Raw genomic sequence first — 10,042 nt, forward strand, 5'->3', positions numbered from 1 at the left:
TTTTTTGGAGGGTTTTTTTTTTTTTTAATTTTCTTTTCCAAAATTTTCTTCTTTTTTCTTTTTTTTTTTTTTGCATGACGTTCACTGGTAAATGATACACAACTGAATGTATGTATAATACACAGTAACCACAGCGAGGGTAGTCAAGTGACACTTCTAGTGGTTTGATGAAGTGTAAAATAATGCACACTCATGTACTCACAGCCTTTTAAGAGCAAGCTGCCAGAGTTTCGGAGCAGAGTGAGCAGCAGGGTTGGGACTCCTCTCATCTCTCTCCAGTTGAGGAGTCACTCTCCCTTTGCACTCAGCAGAGGGGAAAAAATGTTCCGGGGCATGATTCACCTACTGCTTTAGATGTGTATCTTGCAACGGAGTGAATCAACTCTAGGATTTCCTCCATAAAAGGAGGTGTGGAGGTATTTACTTTGTAGAAATCTGAAGTTGGGTGAGATAAATTCCAGCCAGGAAGCACGCTGCAGAAGACAGACATTAATATATTTTTATTAGCAATAGCTTAGAGGTCTGTGCTGCCAAGAATAGCAGATTGTGAAAAGGTGTGCAGGGTTAAAACCTCGAGCCCCCTTTTTCTCTGTATCTTAAAGGCTTCCTTTGTGCTACGCAGGAGCACACAAAGATGCCAAAGAGGCAAAGCTGCTGGGAGCCTTGAAGTCCTCAATGTTCAAATTACTAAGTGGCCACCAAGTTTTTAACAAGCAGGGGCAAGTGAGCGGTGAGAGCTGCAGCCACACGCTGCTGCCCCTGCCCGTCATGTCAGAATGCATGGGAAAGAAAAGATTTGTTATTCCTTGTCTCGTAACAGCTTCAGAGATATATTAAGTAGCCGATGGGACTTAGGTGAGCACGTCGATCAGGTACAACAATCATTCATAATTTTACTTTACTATATTTCTTTCCGAGTGTAGTCTACATTTAAAATTTTACTGAATTTTAACTTTGTGCAATGTATTTCAGACCCTACGTTACTGTGCTCTGAGGCTGCTCATGAGAAAGGCAATCTTGCTGCAGAAACTAGGTTTGCACCAGTTGTAGCATTATTATTCAGAGAATGCATATTTCTACAGTTAAAGAACAAATGTTGTAAATTTGGAGCTGTGCTGTGTGTGTTTTCTTATACATCAAAGAACTGAAATCCGTGCTTTACAAATGCAAAAAAACCCAACTCTCTTAACTATAAAATTATGGTTGTTGCCCGAACGGTGCTTTTTTTCCCCTTTTTCGGTGGTGTTGGGCTGCTGCCTGCACTCCCTTGAGCTTCCATCAAAAGACGCTGCCAGTTAGTGGCCAAATGCACTGCCCTCCCCAGGTCCTGTTGTGTTTAGCCACAGATGCAAAACTTACGATGTTTTATTATTGAAGTTTGTTAAAAAGACACAGTCCACTAATAAAACTATTTTGGTTTTCTATTCCTAATTCTGACTTGAAAGAGAGAATATGAGCTGACCAAAATATGGCGAGTTTTTTTAGTGAGAAGCAGAAATGAGGTAATGCAATTAATGCAAAGAGCAGCAGAAGCTTCTGGTAGAGCTCCCATCTTGGGAAATGGTTCTTCCAAGAAAATTCATTGATGGATTATTACCTGGCTTCACAGTGTATGGGCAGTTGTGGACTTTCAGTCCAAACACACACTGCTGATGTTACTGCCTTAAAAGTTCCAAGAGTTTCTAACTGCTGCTCAATATAGTGGATTTGGAAGAACTGTATTAAAAGTTGTTTGTTTATCCTTAGGTCCCAGCAGAGGAGGCAGGTTTTTGTTTCTAGAAGAAAATAACTGTTGTTGTCCATCTCCATCCAGGCCTTGTGCTCATCCATGTCAAGATATATCCCCATTTAAGCCTGTGCTTCAGGTTTAATCTAGTTTTTCCCCAGTGAGGATGCGTTATTCAATGTTTCTTGTGTCATTCAGTGTTTTACTTCTTCCTGAGCGATGTGTGGCATAAACTGTTCTATTTAAGCACCATCAAGAGTCTGGGGACAAATTCAACCTCAGAATCACTCCATTGAAATGAATGGGCAAATCATCAGGAAAACTTGTATGTTTATCTGTGTGCAGACTAGTGACATTGGAAGACCACCCATCCGAAGGTCTGGGTGCCCAAGGAAAATTTTTAAAAACAGGAAATGAACCTGTTAGTTTGGCTGGAGCAAAGTCCTGGAACTGAACTGAGAGTCCCACAGCCTCACCGGGCAGTGCCACGGCTCCCACCCTGCCCAGGTACCTGCGGGGGGAAATTGGGCTGAGCGGGGTGACCCGAGTGGGCTCTTATGGGACCAGAGTGCCAGCAAGTGCCAAAGGTCCAAGATGGGGCAGGCCGCCCATGGTCACCACCTCTTCCTCTTCCTGCAGGAGCTCTGGTAGGATGCTGCCCTGGAGGGGTGGGAAAAACAGTCAGCTGTTGCTTTGCATGGGGTTTTCCTCTAAAACACAAGCATTTGGGTTAATCCTGGTTGGAATTATACCTCTGCAGAGGATATGCAGCACGCTGGCCATGTGCTGAGACACACCAAGGCATGCGAACTGCAAGGGGAGTGTCCACATCTGAGCGTCGGTGGGCTGGGACATACAACTTGAAACGTGGAGCTCATCTGAAAACTCAAAGCCCGTTGCACTCCCTGAGCTCGGCATTCAAATAACGGGCTTCCCCGGAGCTCCATCAGCCAAGCCTGGCTTCACTTTGCTCTCTCCAGCAGCTCGGGGGTGTACCAGGCTGTTTTTCCCAGACCCCGGATCAGGCTGCCTTGGTGGGATTACTCTCTGGTGGTGGTCGATGGTTGGGTGTGAATAGGCAGCAAGGCACGTGATGGTCCTTTTTTGCAATGGAACAAAAAAATTGGGGTTCTTATTCAGCTCTCACTTGCACTGGAGCAAACTGGGAGTGAAGGAATTGGTACCAGGGGAAGGTCAAGCCCTGTGTTTCCTTTTACACACAGACTTTCTCCAGGGTATGTGGTCATTTTGGTTTTTTCTCTATTGCCTCCCCCACCCTTTGAGGATTTTATTTATACTTCTGTTAGTTATTAATTTCTTTAGCTTGGTTTCCTGTTTGGTGCTTGGAAGCCCCATCTTTCTGCTGGTCACTGCTGGTCACTTTTACCCCCTGCCTCCCAGAGCCCTGGGGTTATGGACACAGTGTTATCCCCGCTTGGGAATTCATGGGAAGGGCATCCTTTGCTGGGATGTGTTTAAGGGAAAACGAATCTAAGCAGGATGTTTGCATGAGAATTTCACAGTCAGAAATGATTGTGATTACTTCAAAACTGTTGTCAGTCAGGGTCAAATTTGAAGAGAAACAGGTTTTAGGCAGCATGACTGAATTTTGATGACCTTTTTAAATTTTTTGTGTAAAACACTGACAAATACTTGTGGTGATTGCTCGGGGATTGGTGGCTGATCTTACAAACAGGCATTTCGGATACTTGAGATGAGAAATTTCTAACGGGACTCGGGATCTCTGCTCAGTAGAATTCAAAAGACCTTATCCAGTTGACTCTTTGATGGCAATTCGTGACCATTTAACTTCTTAAAAGCAAAATGGAACTTTTATTTTTGCACTATTTGGGGGGGAGGAAGCAGGGGGGATGACTCCTGTGTATACAGCGCAATTCAAAATATATGGTAAAAATGCTTATTTAATTTTTAAATTAACACTGGTATGTATAGACACCCATTCTGCTGGGTGTGGGCCTGCTCTGTAATACCTTGTTTCACGTGTGTTGATGTGGTTATTGGGGTGTTTGCCGTATATTGGTCTATGTCAGTGGTTTGCAACCTTTTTTCTCAATTTGTAAACCTTACATTTCTGCAGTGGGGCACAGACATTTGCATAGCAAATTTAAGCTGGGTTTGCTTTTCTTAGTTACAATTCACAAACCCCTTAGAAGCTGGCTCTGGATCCCCAGGGCTCCCCAGGCATGCTGGAAACGACTGGCCTAAAATTAATAGGAAGGTTGGACCAAAAAACAGAAGGGGAAGAAACATTCTGGAAGGTAGCAGAGTCCCTGCCCCCAGTGCAAACAGGGCTGGCAGCTGAGAGTGTCTGGGCTCATAGCTCTGAAGATGTTATCTCCTGACCATTCCTACCTTGTAGAACTGGGTTTGGGAGCAGGAAGCTGCTCAGGTGCTTGTGCAAAAAAGAAAAATACAGTAAAAGGGTTCCTGAAGACATGTATGCCGTTTTGTGTCCAGTTCTAGGCCCCCCTCCCCCAGTCCAAGAAGAACAGGGAACTGCTGGAGAGAGTCCAGCAGAGGCTACGAAGATGATGAGGGACTGAAGCATCTCTCTGCTGAGGAAAGGCTGGGAGCCCTGGGGCTGTTCAGCTGGAGAAGAGCAGACTGAGAGGGGATCTCATCGACGCTGAGCAATAGCTAAAGGTTGGGGGGCAAGACGATGGGGTCATTGGTGCCCAGGGACAGGACAAGGGGCAGTGGGCGCAAACTTGAACATGGAAAGTTCCATCTAAACATGAGGACAAATTCTTATATGTGAGGGTATCAGAGCCCTGGAAGAGGCTGCCCAGAGAGGGTGTGGGGTCTCCTTCTCTGGAGACATTCAAACCCTCGGGGACATGTTCCTGTGGGACCTGCTGTGGGTGACCCTGCTCTGGCAGGGGGTTGGAGGAGATGATCTCCAGAGGTCCCTTCCAGCTCCTGCCAGTGTGGGATTCTGTTTATTCCAGCGGTGCATTAAGTATTGTTTAAGTAAGTAAGCCGTTTGGGCTTTATAGGTCCACATGTGGCTGAAGGGAGAGGTCCCAGTTTCTCTCCAGACTCTTTCTCTCCCAGGGAGATGCTGGGCAGGGTGCGGGGAGCTGGCAGGGAGCTGGCAGGCTGGGGAAACCGGCTGCTGGGAGTGATGGTAGCAAGAAGGGGCACGGGAGGACCCAAGGTTAGGGTCTGTGCCACCAGCAGAGGCAGCTGCGGGGCAGGAAGCTCATCAGCCTGGCTATTTCCCTCATTAATTCCTGCCATGCCAAAACGCAGCAGCCCCTCTCCCTGCGCGCTCGGTGCCGCGGTTGAGCTCGTGTGCTCGCTCGGATTACTCATAGCTGGCTGCGACTCCTTTTCGCAACATATTGTTTGACAAATGTCAATTCTGAAGAAAAATAATTTAAATTATTTCTTCAAGACAAAGTTTCAGATTTAACATTGAGCAGATGCTCTGTCTAAAATTAGCATAATGATTCCTCATGCCTGCTACTTACCAGGACATGTGTCTTTAATGAAAGTGTTGGAATAATAATGAAACTTTGCAGTGATTTTTTTTTTTTTTTTTTGGATAATTGAAGATTCTCCCTCATGCTTTTGAAACGTTTAACAAGCACAGGGACCTTCTGAGTTCAGGAACTCTGTTATTCCCATTTTGCAGCTGTGGAAAGTGAGGCGCAGAGCTCCTGCGGTGCCTGAGGTCCAGGATCCTGGGGAGCTGGGGGAGCTAAGCCCCAGCTGGGACCAGGCACTGCCCTTCAGTGGGCATCAGGCTCCTGGGGGCTGATGTGATGGCAGAGAAGGGACGTGGGCTCCTGGGGTCAGGCTGTCCAAAATAAACACTCCTCAGGATTTAGGTGAGATTTCCAAAAGCAGGGGGAGCTCAGGGCTTGTCGGTGGTGCAGACCATGCCTAAAACTTCTGAAGATCTCGTTTCACTTTTAGGGATTTACAGTTCAGGTCATTAAATAAGTCTGCAGCATGTTTGATTCACGGGTTTCTGCTGCTCCAGCCCTCCCCAGGGGAAGGATGACATAAAAACTGTATTCCCCGTCCCCTCTTCAATCCAGAGAATGATTGCTCGTGCTGGGACGTAGGGGCTTTATAAAAAAAAAGAAAGACTAAACACACAACAGCATTTGTTCATCCCCAGAGAGTTTCCCCATGTGGGAAGACTTTGACACAGAAAGGTGAAGTGACTTGTCGATGGCAAATCAGTGAACTGATACCAAAACCCCCGATTCCCACGCTGTAGCGCGGGGCTTCTTCAGGGGGAACCTTCTTTCCTGCCCTGTTACTCAACTGGCCGTTCTAGCTGCTGTGTGTATGGAAAAGCTGAAAGTCCTGGTGGTGCTTTCGGCTGCTGTTAATGGGTTTTAGCAGCAGGGAAGAGAGGGATGTGTTAGGTACCAGCCTGGGAGCCCGCAGAGCACTGCAGGAGGCTCTGAGGAGCACGGTGCTGGGAACTCCTGGGCAGCCACGGGGATGGTGGAAAAACTAATAGAGCTCAAAAAAAGAGGGTGGGAACAGTTTCAAAGAGGCCTTTTCAGGCAGTGGGTAATTTTTGCACACCCTGGGCCATGCTGAGGTGACCAGGGGGGTGGGGAAAGGATGGGGAGGCAGCAGAACCAGTCTAAACACCCAGAGGAGGAAAAGAGCCTGACCTTTAAATGGGGAGTGAGATGTGGTTGTTTTAACCATCCTTGGCCTGAGGACAGTCCCTTTCCTGACTAAATGCTGGTTTCTAACAAAGGATTTCCACAAAACTCCCCACCGTGGCCTGAACTTAACCCCGGGTGTTCCTGACCCTGCAGTGGGAAGAGGAGTCTCAGGGGAACCTGGTACTTTTCTTTCCCATTTAAGCAAGACCGCACTCTTCCACCTAAGAAAAGCCACCAGGCAAACACCTTTGTGCTGATGGCCTTGAATAGCCGTGTTTGTACCCATCAGGGAAAAAAACACCTTGACTTTTTTGGCTGTTGGAGCACAAAGATCAACCTCCATAACTGGGAAGACGACATTGGGGTGTTTAGTGTGATAAGTAGGGTCAAGAATGCTGGATAAAAATAAATAAAAAAGTCCATTTTTTTTTTTTTTTTTTTTTTTAATTAAAATTTTAAATGTGGCCATGTTCGGTGCTGTGTAGTGCACCTTAAAAGCAACATTTTCATTAATACCTGGGGCTGTGTCTTTCAAGGAGAGAGAGTTTATGATAGCAGAGGTGCTGAAGCCTCCCACAGACACACTGGATGCCCTTACCCTCCCAAACTGGAAGGTGATATATTAACAAGTGCCTCTCATGGCCAGTTCTCAGTTCATCCCCATGTGCAAAGAAAGGAAGGAACAAGTAGCTGTGCCAGGAGATGATCTGTCTACCTGGCCTAGTAAAATCATAACCATGTTGAGGCTGCTGCTGGGATTTGAGGCCCTTACATCATCACTGAAATAGAATCATAGAATCATAGAATTTTTTGGGTTGGAAGGGACCTTTAAGATCAAATCCAATCATCAACCCGGTACTGCCAAAGCCACCACTGACCCATGTCCCTCAGCACCAAGTCTGCCTGGCTTTTAAATCCCTCCAGGGATGGTGACTCCACCACTGCCCTGGGCAGCCTCTTCCAGTGCTTGATAACCCTTTCTGTAAAGACATTTTTTCCTAATATCCAATGTGAACCTCCCCTGGTGCAACTTGAGGTCATTTCATCTTGTCCTGTTGCCTGTGACTTGGGAGAAGAGACCGATCCCCACCCCACTGTGGCATGGTGTAAATGAGACACCACTTTTGCTTCTGATTAGGGGTCATTGCATTTCTGTCCATAGTCCTCAGAGCTGTATTTAATTTATTATGTGTCTGTCCAACTACTCAAGTCCAGTTTGATGAAGAAAGTGGATGTCGTATCCAGTCCCCCTGCTCAGGCTGGGTTGTGTTGGCAAATGACAAACCTGCTTTTCCTGATGAAGAGCAGCTCTGTGGAAAAAGACCTGGGAGTCCTGGTGGACAACAGGATGACCATTAGACTGAACATTAGAAAGGAATTTTTCACAGAGAGAGTGGTCGGGCATTGGAAGAGGCTACCCAAGGAGGTGGTTGAGTCACCATCCCCGGATGTGTTTAAGAGTTGTTTAGATGTGGTACTGAGGGATATGGTGTAGGGGAGAACTTTGTAGAGTAGGGGAGATGGTTGGACTCGATGATCCCAAGAGTCTCTTCCAACCTAGACCGTTCTATGATTCTATGATTCTATGACCATGAGCCCCTTGTGAGGCCCATCAGAGTTGGTCCGTGCAGAGCTCCAGACGTGACCTGCTCTCTGTGGCCAGGAGCAAACCGGATTTGCAGCTGGGGCTGTAATCCCAGCGACCGGGACGGAGAAGCTGTGTAATTGCAGCCAGCCCGATGTGAGAGTTCACTCGAGGGGGAAACACCCCCCATTTCAGTGTTTATCGAGTGAGTTTTGGGAGGGTAGAGGCCGTTCCACATGCACTGGTTGAGAGTCCTCATGGGCCCATTAGTGTATCCAGTGTCTGACTCCATCCGTCCAATTCCTCAAAGACCTTAAACAACCACACCTGCTTACACCAAAGTGACTGGGGCTGAGGGGGGGGAGACCCTGGCAGCATGGGAGCAAAATTAAACCTATAAAACTATGAAGCGTTTTTACATCACGCTCTAATTCTCATTTCTGTCCGGAATGAGAGAGGCTGAAATTGGGTGTGAAACTGGGCTATTGAGGAAATAATATCCACATGGAAAGTGCTTGTGTTACATGGTATTTTCTCGGTTTTAGCACCAAAAGCATTTTGGGGATGCAGTTGATATGGAGTTTGCTCTGTGGCTGGTTGGAGACAGGCCAGGCTGGCGTTTTGATAGCAGGTTTCCAACCTTTAATTGTCCTGGAAAGCAACATGCTGTTTTCTGAGTGAAACAACTCTGTTGATGTCCACCCCAAAAAGCAGATCCTCTGAGTTTCTCGTTTGGCTGCCAGCGTAATTCTTTCCACCACAGAGACCTCACACCATCATTATTTCATTGTGAGGTGACTTTTATTTTGGCTTAACCTTGACTTTATAAAATCTGGAGTCAGATAAGAACATCGGCTTGGTAATAGTGGGGTTTGGGGAGGCAGTTGTTTTTTTTTTTTCTTTTAAACTAGTGATTTTGTTCTGTAGCCACCATTAGAAAAGGAGGGCTGAGATGCAGCTGCTGTAGGATGGCTGTGACAGCTTTCACCACAGAATGTTTTACTGAGTACCTTATATCGTGGCAATCAGTTATCGTGAGCTGAGCAAAATAAGTATGACCCCATCTGTGGTAACACTTTCAATGACTATAGAAGGTGCACAAAACATTTTGCTGAATATGCACATATATTTTAAATGTAAACACGGCCTGGGATGCAAGGCTACTCTTCTGCTTTTTTCTAAAAACCCCCAGCCTGCTTCCTCCCTCTGGCCCCGCGGAAAACCCATGGTTATCTCCTTCTGTCCTCTGAGCTCATCTCGGGCTGGCCAGAGTCAGGATTCCACTTGGGAGCCAGGACAAACACTGCTGGAGACCTTTTGCCAGCACCACGTGGAAGAGGGACACGCTCTGCAGATACCACCCGCCTGGTCCTTTTGCCTTGGCTGCAGCCGGCTGAAAGGAGCACTTTGTCTCCCCCTTTGAGTGCAAGGGCTCAGGCTTTTTTGGTTTGTTGCAGCAGTGATAACTCAGGATAAAAAAAAAAATAAAAAAATAAACCAGACCGGAAAAAAAAAAAAAACAAGACAAAAGAAAAAAAAAAAAAAAGACATCCCCCCCATAAAAGAAAAAAAAACTCAAAAAAAAATTAAAAACAAAACCGAAAGAAAAGACAAAAAGACAAAAACAAGGACAAAAAAGAAAAAGAGGAGGAAAAAAGGGGAGAAAAGTAAAAAAAAAAAAAATGAAAAAGAAAAAGGACAAAAAAGTGAAAAAGAACCCCCCCCAAAAAAGACAAAAAAAAAGCAGCCCCCTCAAAAAATGATATTAAAAAAAAAAAAGGGGGTGTGGGTGCGTTTTGGGGCTACATCAGGCAGCTTGAGCAGGGTGGTCCCGGCTCCCTCCGTGGCCGTGGGGGTGGCGGTGGCCGCTGGGCAGCTCCGCGCCCCCGGACCGCGCTCCGCTCCGCTCCGCGTGGAGGGGCCCGGAGCTCGGGGGGAACCCCGGGGGGAGCAGGGGCTGCCCGTGGCGCGGTCCTGCGTGGGGGTCCCTCCGTTCCTTCCCGCGGCCGCGGGGGAATGCTCCCTCCGGGACAGCATCACCCCCCCATCTCCCCCGACGGCGGGGGGACGGGG

General features: G+C 47.0%; 1 protein-coding gene across 1 annotated transcript in view; it reads left to right on the plus strand.

Moving 5' to 3' along the window:
* HIVEP3 (human immunodeficiency virus type I enhancer binding protein 3) overlaps positions 1-10,042 on the plus strand; it is a 291,528-nt gene that overhangs the window by 156,931 nt on the left and 124,555 nt on the right. The gene's annotated exons all lie outside the window — the stretch shown is intronic.

This window comes from Calidris pugnax, unplaced genomic scaffold, assembly GCF_001431845.1.
Source record: "Calidris pugnax isolate Ruff unplaced genomic scaffold, ASM143184v1 scaffold174, whole genome shotgun sequence".
NCBI lineage: Eukaryota > Metazoa > Chordata > Aves > Charadriiformes > Scolopacidae > Calidris > Calidris pugnax.